Source organism: Leopardus geoffroyi, chromosome X (genome assembly GCF_018350155.1).
Source record: "Leopardus geoffroyi isolate Oge1 chromosome X, O.geoffroyi_Oge1_pat1.0, whole genome shotgun sequence".
NCBI lineage: Eukaryota > Metazoa > Chordata > Mammalia > Carnivora > Felidae > Leopardus > Leopardus geoffroyi.
Window position 1 is genome coordinate 3,766,008 of NC_059343.1, and position 16,983 is coordinate 3,782,990.

The 16,983-nt window shown below is 46.9% G+C and overlaps 1 protein-coding gene across 7 annotated transcripts in view; it reads right to left on the reverse strand.

Annotated features, from left to right (window-relative positions):
- The window catches only part of NLGN4X (neuroligin 4 X-linked), a 314,465-nt gene extending 298,300 nt beyond the window's left edge, over positions 1–16,165 (reverse strand). Inside the window, exon 1 of one of the 7 annotated variants that reach the window (XM_045472504.1) lies at positions 15,672–16,165. The gene's annotated coding sequence lies outside the window, so the exon portion shown is untranslated. Of the gene's footprint in view, positions 1–12,785; positions 12,894–13,504; positions 13,717–14,712; positions 14,984–15,671 lie in introns of those variants that run through there. The other 6 variants (XM_045472509.1, XM_045472510.1, XM_045472506.1 and 3 more) reach the window with 6 other exon arrangements.
- Positions 16,166–16,983: the final 818 nt, after the last annotated feature.

Consider the following 16,983-nt stretch of genomic DNA (forward strand, 5'->3'; position numbering starts at 1 on the left):
AGAATTTCGGATCAATGCTACGATCCTGAAACTAACAGGATGTGTGTTAATCAGATTTCATTTTAAAAAACTAAGAGATTTCAGGGGGTCACCTCCGGGTTGGGGAACGTACAGAGGTCATGCAAAGCCCTCAGTGTGACAAGACACTGGGACCCCAGTTTTTTTTTTTTTTACTTCTGCTGCTTCCTCCCCTGACACCTGTCACCAACACAATTTACCCTGTTAAATTTCTGCTGCACAGATAAGAAAAATGGGCTGGAATACAGTCATTGGACATCGGGTGCTTTGTTCTGTGAATCCCTATGATGAGTCTGTAAACAGAAATATACCAAGGTCCAAAGCTTCACCTAGTTCACCTTCATTTGGTAACAAGTGTTTAAAAGTACTGACCAGTTAAAAAAAAATTAAAAAAAAAAAAAGGGGGCGCCTGGGTGGCTCAGTCGGTTAAGCGTCCGACTTAGGCTCAGGTCATGATCTCACCGTTCGTGAGTTCGAGCCCCGCGTCGGGCTCTGTGCTGACAGCTCAGAGCCTGGAGCCTGCTTCCGATTCTGTGTCTCCCTCTCTCTCTGACCCTCCCCCATTCATGCTCTGTCTCTCTCTGTCTCAAAAATAAATAAATGTTAAAAAAAATTTTTTTAAAGTACTGACCAGCTGTGTGCAGTCTGGATCGATCCCAGAAGCTCCTTGTGACTCTGTTTCTACCCATGTCAATAAGGGAATGCCCACGTTTGCTCAGTTTCTTTCAAGTCTTAACAAAAACGGTGGCTCTAAATGACTCTCTCCTTTCATCACGGATATCCCGACAAAGTATACCTTGTATTTGATACAGGCAATTTAAAAGTCGTGTAACCACATTGTTATATTCCCCGGATTAAAAGTGGATAAGAACATACAGGTTTCTAGAGTCATTGCATGCTGTCCCCCACACCAAAAAAAATGGAGAAAACAAACCAAAATAGCCAAAAAACTTACAGAGCATCTACTTGAACACTGTTCTTAATTTGAAGAGAGGACAACAGTCCTTGCAAACTCCAGCAGGTCTGAAAGGATATCAGAGCAGAGGAGGAGGAGAGGAGGAAGGGGAGGTGCATGTTGCAATCTAACCTGCCCAGGTGAGCATCTCAGGTGAGAGCCTCCGACTCAGCCACCACAGGTGGCCACTTGCTACGACCACCACTGGGAACAGGTGTGGTCTGCTGGGGGGTTCCTGGTTGCCTTTCGAGGCGTCTCATCCTTACGCTACGTGCAAAACACAGACCAGGGAAACCCCAAAACACAGACAAGGGAAACCCGTATCTTGGAAAGATGGAGTGCGACAGAATTGTAGCAATCCAATTTTGTCAATATAAATGGCGCATTTGAATTTTTTACTAACTCGGTTATGGTATTACGGAATGCACACTACTTTCTGTCTTTTCAAAACCTCCACGGGGACGCCTGGGCGGTTCAGTTGGTTAACTGTCCGACTTTGGCTCAGGTCATGATCTCATTGTTGGTGGGTTCCAGCCCCGCATGGGGCTCTGTGTTGACAGCTCAGAGCCTGGAGCCTGCTTTGGATTCTGTGTCTTCCTCTCTCTCTGCCCCTCCCACACTCATGTTCTGTCTCTCAAAAGTGAAAAACATTTAAAAAAAATTTTTTTTTAATAAATGCAGGGGCACCTGGGTGGCTCAGTCAGTTGAGCATCCGACTTGAGCTCAGCTCGTGATCTCACAGTTTGTGGGTTCGAGCCCCGCGTGGGGCTCTGTGCTGACGGCTCAGAGCCTGGAGCCTGCTTCAGATTCTGTGTCTCCCTCTCCCTGCTCCTCCCCTGCTGGCACTCTGTCTCTTTCTCTCAAAAATAAATAAGCTTTTTAAAAAATTGAATACAAATCTTCACAAAATGCTCACTTTGTCAGCACATACACTAAAACAACTTCAGAAAGATAGGTTTCCCAATAGAAAGTAAATTATGTATACATATGTAAAAATATATGCATATTTACATAATTTATATGCTTAAAGTATAGCGATACATATAAATTATATATATGCTGATATATATTTGTGTATTTACATATGAACGCTATCATTTTGCATAATTTTTATTTTATATATGTTTTATATGTACAAACTATGTATTTCATATATATAAAATATCAGCATACATGTAAGTTGTATATTACAAAATACGCATGTCATTATATATTTTTATATATATAAAACCAACATGGAATATGTTATATATCACATATATATATAAAATAGCAGTACATATGTTGTACATTCATAAAACTAAACAGTCTCTCGTTAATTTGGATGTGACTGGATTCATTGGGTTTTGAAGCTAATGCATATGCTTATTGATGCCAATTTGATACATTCGAGTATCTGCTTCTTGTCAGTCATTCAAGGAGACTTTCAATCAATATAATTATCACATAACCTGGCGGACATGACCTGAGAAGCTGTCGGCGGACGGAATCATCATGAAAAGACCTTCGCGCAAACTCTAAGTGAAGCAACGCCCGAACTAGTTTGTCCTCATGATATGCTACCGTTTTGTTTCCACTACGGACCTAAACGGTCAGAGTGTTTGGCTGAGACGGTATTTTTCCCACGTGACAAACTGTGACTACCTTCCGGCTTTACGGCTTTATAGTTCAGTTGATGGCGCTGTTTTGAACCGTCTACGATTCCCCCGCCTCCCTCGGCTTTCCACGTGGCTGTGTTTCGCGCTTTAACTAATTCAGGTTTCCCCACTTTCTGCTCTCCCCTTCTAGAGCCCCGGCTTGAGACAGGGGTCCCCCCTGTTCTGTTGGGGAGACGCTTCGCGAACCCCCCAGCAGATGCCTGAAACCACAAATGGTAGTGAACCCTACATACGCCGGGGTAACTGATGAACAGGCGCAGAAGAGAGTAACGATAACTCGGAATACTACACAACAATTCTAATAATATACTGTAATCAAAGTTATGTGACTGCCTCTCAAAAATCTCTCCTTTTTTTAGTATTTATTTTGGGGGGGAGGGGCAGAGAGAGGGGGACACAGAACCCACCATGAGATCATGACCTGAGCCGAAGTCGGACGCTTAACCGACTGAGCCACCCTGCCGCCCCGTCTCTCTTCACAACATCTTATTGTTCTGGACTCACCCTCCGTGTTGCGATGAGGGGAGAAGACAACATGCCCGCGGATGAGGCGAGGTGAAGGTTGCCGGTGTTGTGACCCCGCGAGGCACGAGGTACCGACCTTCTGACACCAGGTCAGCAGGTGTACCAACGCGACCACATAAAAGACGGCGGGTAACTGACCCCGCAGGAAGGGAAACCAGGGATGAGGCTGGGGGGCGGGGGTCTACCGTACTCCCCAACTCTGCCCATTTAACTATGACTTCGCTTGCGTGTATCGTAAATTTTCTCTCTGGGTCTGCTTCACGGTCCTGCCTCGGCTCCTGGGGTACATTTCTGCTGTTCATCCTAAACTCTCTGTGCTAATAAGACAAAGATGAATCCAAAGTAACATTTTGGCCTTATGGGGCTAAGTTTTTTTGCATTTGTATTTTTCTTTAGTTTTCCAAATGTCGACTGTTCAGTGATTCTGACTCTCTCATGACATCAATTCCAAATAATTCTCTGTACTGCAATCTAAGCTATCCCGGCTCTTCCCACACCAGGAGCTCGGCACGTGTGGGGTTGACAACACGCATATGCACACTGATGCTTCTGCAGCACAGAGATCCAGCCTGATGGCTTACGACCGGGACACAGGTGTCTCCCAGAAATGCCCTAGGCCAGGCAGCCTTCTTTTCGCCAAAGCTCCGGGTCACCTCCCCATCCCGTATGGAACAAATTCACCTGTTTGTACAACTCCAGGACTTTGTCCTGTTAAAGTAGCTGAAGTGTGGCAGTATATCGTCCTTGTCTGGAAATTATAAACGGAACCAAATTGCTAATATTTAAGCTCTATGGCCCTGGTGATTTTGCTATTAACTACGTGAGAAAGACTTATGAGCACTCCATTAAGCTACTATTTTCCTGAACACTGAACACAGGATGTGAGAGATTAAACACACATGCGTGCACGCGCACGCACGCACACACACACACACACACACACTAGAAGGGAGATTTGGATATAAAACTTCTGTGTCCTTCATCATAAGACCGTGGCTCATGTTTTACTATTTCCACCCACCCCACACACACTTTTTTTTTTTTTACTTCTAACAAGGTACAAAATGGCCTTGTCATATGGATAATAAACAAAAAACAAACAACATAGTCTTCTTTATCTTCCTACTTGTTAGCCTTCAACAGATACTGAATAAATAAATATAACAGAGGGGAAAAAGAATACCAAGTTCATTTCTCCAGATGACCCTGGCAATTTAAACAGTCTCCAGGAACTTTAGATTGCCTTTGTTTTCCTTTGTGCTCTGCCAATAAAATATAATGCAAGGATACTCGATAGAGTTCTGTGATTGCAGTTATGTAATTTGGGTGGAACTCATTACAAAGAATCTCAAATCATCTGGCACGTCCCTGAATCCACTAGCGTGAGGGTTCTCAAGTCCTCAGATGTGCTGGTCTCCAGGGTCAAAGTCAAGTGTGGGCTACGACATGTGAGGTTCTCCAAAATTAGTTGATCTGGGATCCTCCTTAACCGAGGATCCCTGACTGGGAGCTCTTCCCACGCCCATTGCTATGATGTTTGCATGTGTTTTGAAAACATCACCACAAAAAAAAATCTTTCTCTGGGACTATGTAATCTACAAGCAAGGCCAGCTTGCCCATGACTGATGTTGTCTGTTTTCAAGGCTGGTTCATGAAGTTCAAAGATCTAACATGGTAGAAAAAAATAGATTATAGGAAGGGTGGTAGAATATGACACAATTATCTGTGATTTTTTTAAATCTCTGAGACTCAAGTACATTAGGATCCAAGGTATTTTTCTTGCCTTCGGAATGCAAAATACCTAACTACCGCCAATTGACTTTTATAAGGACCATAAGGAATTGGCTGGGATCAACAAGGGCAGTTCAATGACCATGCATCAACACAACCATCTGAGACGACAGAAAATATCTCAGGAGCACTCAATTCTTGGTTGAGTCAACGTAATCTGTTGTATGTATGTATTACTCATAGAATGTAGTAAAATATAAATCAGTGTTTTATAAACACAGGTTTGACAGCTTTTAAAACTATAACCAGCCAAGGGGAGCCAGGGTGGCTCAGTCAGTTGAGCATCTGACTCTTGATTTCAGCTCAAGTCATGATCCCAGGGCCATGGGTTTGAGCCCTGTGTTGGGATTCTCTCTCTGTCTCTTTGTTTGCCCTTCTCCCCCACTCGTGCTATCTCTTTCTCTTAAAAAAAAATATATGTATATAATATATATATTTGTCTAAATATATATTTAATATATATCTCTGAATATATATTAGAAATGTACATTTCTAATATATATTAGAAATGTATTAGAAATGTACATTTCTAATATATATTAGAAATGTACATATTAGAAATGTACATTTCTAATATATATAACATACAGATTATATGTTGCTCAGGATGATATAGATTTCTAATATATGTTACATTTCTCCCTAAAATACATATATTATATATATTTCTCTCTAAAATATACATTATACATTTCCCTCTAAAAATATATATTCTATATATTTCTTTCTAAAATATATATAATTTCTAAATATATATTATATACATATTTCTCTCCAACATATTATATATTGCTCAAGATGAAAAGCCACACACATATAGCATGTGAAGAATTCTATCAAATTGTCATAGAATTCTTTGCCACTAACATTTGCTACTCTTTTCTGATGATTGGATGCATTCTTCTTATCTGGTTACCTTTATTATTCCTTCAGCCCTTTAAAGACCAGTGAGTTCTCCTCACTCACCCAAACAGAAGAAAGCCAGGGAGGAAGGGACCCATAATAACACCAGAAAATGGCAGAGGTGATATACATCCATGAACCAAAGCCCTTCATCACTTTACTGTGGGCACCCACACACGGGGTTTTGAGCGTACGTACATTCCCAAATTCAGCTCTTCGCTAGCAGCACTGACTTACGCCCACGCCCGTAACTGGCACATAGGACGTGCTCAACGAAATAGGTCAACCAAAACAAGACCAAACGTCTGCGGCAGGGAGAAGCCAGTTTCCAGAAAATCACGAAAATCCCTGAGTCACTCCATTTCTTTCCTGCCAGCGTAAAGACTTCCCCCATTCCCGAGCCTCCCGTATTGATTTTTCATCGTGAGCAAGGCCAGGCAAGAGACCAGGTCAAGAGAACCTATCCCACAGTGGGCACGGGGATACACAGAGGCTGTCCTTGCCCATGACGGTCACCGACGTGCCCTGGCGCTCTTTCCTGCTGACCTCCACACAACCTCGGAGAGAGTCTCGGTTTTTTTTACGGTATTTTTTGTTCTCATTTTGAGTGCAGTCGACACCTAACGTTACATTACTTTCAGGTGCTCTCAGTCTCTCCTGGTGGGAGCAGACACTGCCTGTATCTAGGCAGGAAAGATACACGGGTTGCCACATGTTCCCACTGACATAAGAGGTCCCAAATGGTTCACAAAAGCACACTAAGTACCAATTAATTACATTCCTGTGAGCACTGCAATATGCTAGCCAGCACATCAACAGTAATTCATCGTGAAGCTATAGTTTCTGTGGACCGTTAAATGCAGATACTATGGGCCAGCCTGGAAAGCTACTTACCATTTACGACGCATTGTTCTGCAAAACGCATGACTGCGTATTTGCCTAGATCGATATACGTAGTATATGTTTACATGAAATGTTCATAGATTAACTTATCACGTAGGTTATGTGTTTATATAAAATCATAAAACACATAATTGTATATACCCATAGATCTAAAAAAGTTAAGTATATAAAAGCTTTCCAATGAATTACAACAAATTTAGAGGATTTCGTCAATTACATAAATCGTATATAAATATAATTATACAAATGGATAGCGTCTAAGTACAATTAGATGACTGTATATATTTATAAATCTATATGGAAATGGAAACACAAGAATGCCAACTTCATTTCTCTAGAGTACAATCATAACTAGTACATATACAATCATATACTAATAATTATATATATTTAAATGAAGTTTGGCTAGTTAAACGCTGGACAGTTTCTACATACAATCTGCCAATACGACTATTTTACGCGCCTGGGTGGTGCAGTCAGTTAAGCGTCCGGCTCTTGATTTCAATTCAGGTCATGATCTCACGGTTCATGGGTTTGAGTCCCGCGTTGGTCTCTATGCTGACAGTGTGGAATCTGGTTGGGATTCTCTGTCTCTCCTTCTCTCTGCCCCTCCCCTGCTCGCTCTCTCTCTCTCTCTCTCTCTCAAAATAAATGAATAAACAAAAAAAAAAACCCAAACTATTCTATGTAAGAAACAGATTGTAGTTATGTTGTGTCCGTAAGTGTCCTGATGTGTTGGGGACTTCAGTGTGTTTGCTGTCTCGTAAAGTAGCGTAATCCTATTTTACAAGAACCCGTGCAGGGTGGTGTAGTGAGAAGCCAGGACAAACCATGGCTCCCGCACTCATTCACCCCTGCTGCGGATGTCTACGGGGATTTGTCGGGGCTTCCCGGTAGGTGCACTGTGAATGAACACCCCATGTGGCAGGAGAGTGCCAAGGAGGGAGCCGAGACCAGAAAGAGACTAAGATCTGTTTCACAACCATTGTGGCTTCGAGCTTCTCCGTGTTTACTAAGGGGAACGCTGGGTCTCTCTACTGTGCTGATACAACGCTCGTTCAACTGAGCCACAAGGTTTCAATGGCAACAGTCTCTCAGCAGAGCCCTTATGGCAGCAAAGAAAGGTGTGCAAGATCCTAGGAGGCAGATAATAGGGGTATGGGTTTAGCCTTTTCAAGTGAGTGTCCGGGCTGGTCCTTGAAACAACTGTCAACTTCTCCAGCCCAGTGTGCAACAACCTACAACACCAGTGTCCCTGAGGGGTGCCATTTTGTCACACCTCTATCGTATAGATTTTTTCACCATCGACACGGGTCATCGATACAGTGTTACAAAATATTACTCAAGGGGCGCCTGGGTGGCTCAGTCGCTTAAGCATCCAACTTTGGCTCAGGTCACAATCTCACAGTTGGTGGGTTCGAGCCCCACGTCGGGCTCTGTGCTGACAGCTCGGAGCCTGGAGCCTGCTTTGAATTCTGTCTCCCTCTCTCTCTGCCCCTCCCCCACTCACGCTCTGTCTCTCTCTCTCTCTCTCAAAAATAATAAACATTAAAAAATTTTTAAAGAGAATATTATTTTAGTTATAAGACAAAACTGGAAGGAATCCAGCTGATTATGGACGAGTGCCTTCATTTTCAAATGACCAGGAGTTACAAGTGCTACTTTGCACATAACTCACACGATGACTATTTTAATATGACTGACCCTCGGTGAATGATGGAGAGAAGGCACGGAAAATGGGACAAGATCACATATTGCCTCCTGGTATGTTGTTTCGTGTGCACATCAAAGAAGGAAAAATAGGGGTGCCTGGGTGGCTCAGTCGGTTGAGCGTCTGACTTCGGCTCAGGTCATGATCTCGAGGTTCCGTGAGTTCGAGCCCCGCGTCGGGCTCTGTGCTGATGGCTCGGAGCCTGGAGCCTGTTTCGGATTCTGTGTCTCCCTCTCTCTGTCTCTGACCCTCCCCTGTTCATGCTCTCTCTGTCTCAAAAATAAATAAATGTCAAAAAAATAAAAAAAAAATGTGCATGTTTCTACGTTTTGCCACCTAGTGCATTCACAGCTCTACTTGGGTAGGAAACATTTGACAACAATAAAGGCACATGATGTCACGTTGTGGTGTCTACAACCCACACCACTCTTTCTGAGAGCACAGATCAATGCTGCAGACCATCCACGTAATGGGATATGTGTCCCTGCCCCAACTGTGAACCAAACACGGGTGACGTTGAAATATGAAACAAGGAACACGACACAGAGAGCAAATCCCATCAGGGCTATGAGAACAGAGCAAGAGACCTCTTCCACGCTTTGCAAAAATAACCATCCACGTACAGGGCCGTGTCCTATCACTGCCGTTCGGTTTCATTAACCTTGGTTCTCTTTTACTTTTATTTTGTTTCAGAGAGCAGAGGGAGACAGAATCCCAAGCAGGCTCCACACTCAGCACAGAGCCCGATGTGGGGCTTGATCTCACAACCCTGGGACCATGACCTGGGAGGAAATGAAGAGCTGGACGCTCAACCGACCGAGCCACCCAGGCTCCCCACCTTGCTTCTTTCTTAAAGGATTCAAAACTTTACCAAGAAATGCAACTTCAAACTAAGCAAGTCTTTTCTTTTTATTGTAGAAAGAAAGCAGGGAAAGTTCAACACTCTTAGAAAGTGCACTTTTGGGGGCGCCTGGGTGGCTCAGTCTGTTGAGCATCTGCCTTCGACTCAGGTCACGATCTCACAGTTTGTGAGCTCGAGCCTCCCATCAGGCTCACTGCTGTCACAGCTGAGCCTGCTTGGAATCTTCTGTCTCCCTCTCTCTCTCTCTCTCTCTCTCTCTGCCCCTCCCACCAACGCGTGTTCTCTGTCTCCTCCATTCCTCCCACGCGGAAAAAGCACAACTAGCCAGAAACAAAATCATAAATTGCGCCAAGAGGAGGAGATGCCCGCAGGTATCTAAAACAGTCAAATTCGAAGACGCAAAGAGTGTGATGGTGCTTGCCAGGGGCTGCGTAAAGGGGGAAATGGGTGTTAGGAACCAGCGGGTATATTGTTTCAGGTGAACAAGACGAGAAAGTTCTAGAGAGGCGCTAGGAAAACCTTTTCCCCAGAGTCAGCAATACCACGAGGTACACTTAGGAGTTTGCTAACAGGACAGACCACAATAAAATACGATGGAAAATACACCTGCAACATAACTTCAAGACCCAGGGTCTCATCATCCTTCAGGGATTAGCCTCTGGAAACGAGAGTGCTCACCAATAGTAACACGCAGGACCAAGAAAGGTCCAGTTGTGATCCCAACACTGCACTCTGTGACTGTGGCAAACCACTCTTGACATAACATGCATTTTAAAGAAAGCCACCCAAACAAAACCCTGGATTATTTCCAAACAGCTGTGAAAGCCTTTCATTGACACTACTCTGAATAAAGATTTGTCTCCTGGAGATTTATTCCAGGGAGGCTTTAGTGGCTTTATGCTTCCTTGTTTCCTCCCCCAATTATACACAGATTACTCTTTTCCCCTGTGGAATCAGTTCAGTACCTCATCTTACTGTGGACTTTATGTTTGCTGGGGCCTGCCTTTGTTTGGCTTTAGGTACCGCTTCTGGGAGGAAGGAGGTTGGTTTAAGAACAAAAAAGAGCAGCATTCCGGAAACGGGGCAATTTGCACAGGCAGGTAGAGCTCACGGAGGTCCATGCACACCTGGGACAGGTGCACTCAACACTCAGTGTCTCAAGTGTGCTGAGAGGCCCAACTGGACTGGCCATTCTGGGCGAACAACCTTCCATTCACGTGACTTACGAGCTTTGACTCAGTCTTTTTTTGGCTTGTTTGTGCAGCAGCACCACTGCAGGCAGAAAAGCTTCTCCTACATGTTTGTCTAAAGGCCATAAAGGGCAAAATGGCAAGCTCGTAGGCAGTCCCTCTTGTTTTTCCCGATGCTTCTCTGCGCTACTCTGTCCTGCCCAAGAAAAATGACGAAGGGTTTCCCATCCTGCCATCCGCGAAGCAAAGAACAGTGGAGGCTTTGAGCGGCCGAATGTAGGTTGTTTGGAGAAAAATGACAAAACTGGAAAATATTCATTGAGTGAGTGGCCCATGAATGGTCACAGCACACAACAGATGACCTAACTGCCTCGAAGCATGGCCTTCAACTTGGGAGATTTGCAGTTTCTCTCCTTGACTGGGCAAAAGCTGGACATTTGCTTTGAAACTGGGAGCTGACATGTTTAAGGAGTCAGTTGTTACTACATACGAGGCACGGTCTGTCTTAACGTAATTATTATTGTTTAACATGATTAAGTTGAACACGAAGTCTCTTCTCACAGGAGAAAAAGAAACCAGCAACAAAAAACAAACAGGCAACTGATTTAAACTAACCCCCGAACATATTCTTCTCATTTGGGAATGTAATACACATTCGTAAGGCAGAAAACATCATAGGAAGAACACAGACTGGTTTATATACCACAAAAAAAAATCTGTTCTTTACACGTGAAATCGGCATCGTAAAATCAGCTTTCACCATTTGGAATTTCAGCATGTTTTAACCAGATAAGTCTATCTGCAGAGTGAGGGTTTAGAGCCTTAAAATATTTTCATGATGAAACTTCATTTGAATAAAATAAATCCCATCAACAAGTTGCATCACTGACAATACTCAACCGTGAACTCGATGTTTAAAATATGTTGTACCAATTAAAGTGACGGCACCTTAAATAGCAGCCAGACCCCATGTGGCTGAATGTTTACTTTTCAGAGAACCATCTCTAGGCTTTTTTTTCTTTTTCTTTTTCTTTTCTTTTTTTTTTTTTTTTTTTTTGTGGTCTGGGCATAAGGGCCCTATATTATATTCTAAAGAGTTCTGAAAGAGTGGCTTGCACATTCTGAAACCAATGTAACAGGCTTAGTCAGTAAGCACGCTATCTTTGTGCAGACACCAGAAGCTTTCCACAAATTACTACAAAGGAAACCGAATGAAAAGGCTAAGTTCAGAAATAAAGAAAAAACCCCCGTACACTTACCAGTCTACATTCCGTACCAAAAACAAAACAAAGCAAAGCAAAACAAAAGGAACTTTAGACAATCCTCAAGTTCATGCACTTGCAAATCTATGCAAATCTACTAACAGCTGTGTACCTGCATTATCCACCTGACGTAGCCATCAGGCACTTACCAAGTATCTTTTCTGTTCTTAGATTTCGGTTAAAAATTAGCTGGACCACTGGATTTAAGGCCAAATGTACATTCAGCGTTATTTCTTTAAGAAAAAGAAAAGAAAAAACACAAAGGAAAGCAACAATTCCTTTACCCCCCAAAAATATGTCAACAGAGCCTAGAAATAGCATCAAAGCACAGCCATTAACATTAAATTCCTGCTCCAAATCATCCTGATTTTCCAAAGAAAACCATCGTCTCATTTGAATTCGGTAATTTAAAACTGATGAAGTAATCTTTCCCCTGCTACAATTGGCCCTAATTATTTTCTTACATGTCAAAGATGATTCTCTTTCCAACTGCCACAGACACACAGATAGGCATACACACGAGCCACAGATATACTGCATTTCCTTGGGGAATACCATACTGAAAGTCCAATCTGAAAAATATATAGTTGCAGAGCCCTCGATGAAATTGTTACGTTCTCCATAGGGGGACAGATACCAAAAGAAAACGAAAAAAAATTTTTTCTGGAAATAAGGGACGCATGGAACCACGTGCCAATTCCGCGACCCTCCTACGCCCCATCTACCTAGGGAAGTCTATGCTGAGGTTTTCACAATCGCTGTTCACCTCTGTGTACAGACGAAAGGCACGCAGTCTCTCTCCAGGCTCCCCACCGCCCCCGGGAAAGTGCAGATTTCTGTGCAGTGTGCTCTTTTCTCTGGGCTCAGCCACCCTCTAGGAAACCGGTAAGCCTCTCCCTTCCAACCGGGGAGCTCTGTCAGCGGCTGATGTTGCTTTGTTCTGACGGAAAGTCAGATCTTTCTATATAGCCTGGTCCTTTAATGTCTGGCTGAGGAATACTACCTACCCACAAAGGTCTTCAGCGGGCACTCGGATGCTGTCTGCAGGACGCCCACACCAGCTGCAAATTCTGCACCACCCTAAGTAGGTCTCCCTAAACTTTTTCTTTGCTTTTTTTCTGCTTTTTGGTTGCCTTTTTTTCCCCCCCTTCCCTGCGTCCCCTCAAATTCTGGTAAAGTGCTGACTCTGGGCAGGGACCTCGCTCGCCCCACCTCTCCCCAGGAAACTGTTAATGCGACGCGCCCTTGATGTCGACGCCTGGCCAGCGCTGGATCCTTTCAAAAAGCATAAGATATGAGCACAGAAAACCGTCCCCCCCCCACCACCACCACCATCAACTGACCAAATAAGAAGCGGAAAAAAAAAAAAAAAAAATCAAATCCAATGAAAAGAAGAATCCATACCACCACCTTGTGGATTGCGCTGGCAAGAACAGCACCTGCTGGGTTCAACAGCCCCCCACCCGGCAGCCCTCACCCCAAATTTCTTAAGTTGGGTGCAAATGAGACATGGGGATCCGCGGTGCTCGCTCGGGCCCAAACTCGCCGGCGCAGGGGGTTAATCCAGTCCGCGCGCTCACCCGGCGCAGGCCGGAGCTGCAACCTGGACGCACGCGGCCCCCGCCGCCCCCGGGTCCCCGGCGCCTGCCTGCTGCGCCCCCTCCCCCTCGCCAGCCCCTCAACAGCAGCCCAGTGCCTCGGAAAATAAGTAGAAAGAGGCCCGCACCTGCCGGTCGGTTCAGAAGAAGCAGTCAGCCAAAATTTAAAAAAATAAATAAATGTAAAAAAGCAAGGCGCTGGGGAAGGGGCGGGAGGGCTGCGGAGGACGTCCTCGCCCCGCGCCCTCCGGGCGGGACGCGCGCTCCCAGGTGGGCCCCGCGGGCCTGGGGGGGAGGGGTGCGGGGCTCGGCGCGCCCCCGCCCCGGGCAGAAAGGGCGCCGCGTCTGGCGGCGAGCAGGCGGCGGAATGGTGCGCCCGGGCCCAGGGCTGCGCGCCGCACGGGGCCCCGCTCCCCGCGCGCACAGACACCCGCGCCCTGGACTCCCGGCTTGCGCGCCACCCCCCGCCGCCGCCGCCGCCACCACCACCGGGGGCCGCGGGAGCCGCGGCAGGGCGGGGGGAGGGGACGGCCCGGGGGTCGGGAGCTGGGGCGGGGACCTCGGGCCCTCCGCGCGCAGCCACCACCGCCCCCCACTCCCGAGCCCCCGCAGGGTCTGCGGCCGAGCGACACCTCCCCCAGCTCCCCACCCCCCGCCCGCACTTCCGCAGGTCGGGCCACGCGGGTGCAGGCGCAGGCTGGGGGCGCCGCGGAGGCCTTGGGGAGGGGGCGGGACTCAAGTTCAGCGGCTCGCTCCGGGGGGCCACCCCCCTGTGGTGCTCCCCCCCCCCAGCCCCCGCCTCCAGCAGCGGGTGGCCGGATCTCCACGACCTGCTTGGCCCACTGGGGCGGGACGGGGGGTGGGGGTGGCCAGGCCGAGCCGCGCGGGGTTGGGGGTGAGCGGGGGGCACCAATGGGCCGCGAAAGCGGGGGCCGGGAGGGAATTCGCAGCGCGGGACGGCCGAGAGCGTTGAGATGGGGGTTCCTCGCCAGGTTGCCCGAGGCTATCGGGGTGCTGCACAGATCCCCATCGACTCCCCACACCCCTGCCCCCACCCCAGACCGGGCACCGGCCGGCCGTGCGTCCCGCGGGCTCTGCTCCCGGGAACCGACTGGGGTCTGCGTCCCCTGAGACCCGGGCTGGGGCGCCCGGCGCCCGTTCCCGCAGCCACCAACTTTTGTGGTCCTGCAGACCAGCGGGCAGCGCGGGGCTGGTGCCCGGGCGTCCGCTCAGTGGCCCCCGGAAAGGTCCAGGCCAGACCCAGAGGCTCCCGAAGCAGCAAAAACACCCCCCCCCCCCGCTTTCCGCCGCTCGCCTCCCCCCTACCCACACGCACGGGAGAAGGGGGGCACGGAGCCCGCTCCCCAGCTTTGCAGAAACAGCTCGAAGCTACCGTCATTGGAGTGTCCAGCCGGGGTCTCCGGCGCGCCCGGGTCGCTCCCCAGCAAAGCCCAGCCAGGTCCTAATCAATCACGTGCGTTATTTCGTGCATCACAACAGCCGTCATGTTCTACGAGGCCAGCAGAGAGGAAGGAGGAAAAAAAAAAAAAAAACACCAAAAGCAACAACAACAAAAAAAACCCGCTTAATGCAACCCCAGCCAAGCCTGTTTTCCTTTTTTCTCTCTGGTTAACCCAAAAAAAGCACCCCAGGAGGGTGGTAGCTGACAGTTTCCTTAAAGAAGGAGGAAAAAAAAAAAAAAAAAAAAAAAAAAAGCTCGCGGTTGCTCAGTCTCCAGAAGTATTCCTGTCTTCATCTCCGGTCCCGGTTTGCAGGGAGCTGACGCTTTGCTCCTGCTCAGCCTCTACTGCAGATATATTTTTTTCCCCTCCTGTCCTCGCCACACTCTTGTGTTTATTTGTATGTAAGACAACGCTACTTTGTAAACACATCACACACGGCCCCAGCGCCGTTCAAATAGCTGATTGCAGCAAAATTCTTTCAAACCAGGGTGGTCCCAATTTTTTTTTTTTTTTTTTTAAGTCAACAGGGAAAAAAAAAGCAAATGTTTCTGTGGAAATGTGCATGAAGCTTGCTCAGGACAAGCCGCACATACATGTCCCCAGTCCCACCCACACCTATAAGGAAATGGAGCGGCAGATGGCAGAAAGTCCTGTCCGAATTCTCAAAATAAAATGCAATAATAATTTTTAAAAAATGTCAGATGGGAACGCAGCTCGAGTGTTTTCCAGGAGGCTTAGCATCCTCTTTTGCTGGGGAAGCACACACAGGTCCAAATGTTTCAAAGGCTTTACAAATAAATAACCCAGAGACACATCTGAAAACGGCACCTACCTTTAGCCGTGGAAAAATCTGCATCGGCTCTGAGTGTTCTTTTTCACACATCCAGATTTTTCTAGGGAATCCTGACCGAGGGTAGGATTCAGGAGGCTGTGTGCGAGTCCAGGAGCCTGGGCTTTGTCCAATTCCCAACTAGATGTGCTCATCCAAAGGAATGCGGGGACCACCGAGCCCGGCCGCTTGGAGGAAATTCGTTGTTTGTGCCCTAAAATAGTCAGGAAGAGAAAGCAAGACAGTGGGAGCAGGAAGGGCACGGCGAGGTCTGAATAAGAGCTCTGTGCTGAGAGACACAGACGGATCTGCAAGGAAAAGGGAGATTGAAGCGAGAGCTCCCGATGTCTCCCCGATCCCCCTCTGCTATTGGACCAAACTGAATGAAATTTACAAAGCCAGCAGCCAATAGATCTCCGCACTCGGTCCCATCACTACAGAAACCACATCCACAGCTACAAGGAAATGCAAAGAGCAGCTAATCTCGGCGCAAAGCAACTGTAACAGACATTCCCGGGACCAGGGTGGCGAAACAGGTGAGCGCGCCACACTGGGCCACCATGCCAGGAGCGCGAGCGCGCAGCAAAGCTTGCTCTCTGCCTGCTCTGCTCCCCCCCCCCACCTCCCCCCTTTGCAGCATCGTCCACACCACACACGCTACAGTATTTGCAAACATCTTTAACTCTTTGAGGCTTTGCTCTGCAAAGAGTGCCACCCATGTGCAGCTAACCCCTCGTGGTCAGGCTGACAAATGTGTTACTGTACGTTATGTTACTGTGGTTATATTGGCAGGGAACGGTATCTTTTGGGGGGGGGCAGTAAAATTACAATGAAGGTCTGTAAAGGACAGAGTCTCCTTTATGCCCAGGTGATGGGTCCAGACGTTTTGTGTGTTTCTTCTCTGACACAGTAATGGTTTCGATGAATACCAGATAACGGGGATGTTGCTAGGATTTGGCTAGCTGTTTTTAAATACTCGTCTTCACTTTCAGGGCCCGGGAGTTTTATCTTTCCCAGCCAGCTTCAAGTTTGGTGATACGACCTGTTATTTATCATTGGCTTTCCATGGGCAACGTATGAAGTCCCTAAGTGATAAACCCCGGGGACAATGTATACTGTTGTGGCAATAGGAGAGATTCTCAAACTACACTGCTTGAATGCAGGTTGCATATGACCTTAGGTGTCCATTTTAAATGTTCGGTCTCTGTCTCTGCATCTATAAAATGGGGAAGAGAAAAGTAACCACTTCCTTATATCATGATGATACGAGCTGGGTAAACACAGGACTCAACACGCGAGAAGCCCTAAAGAAATG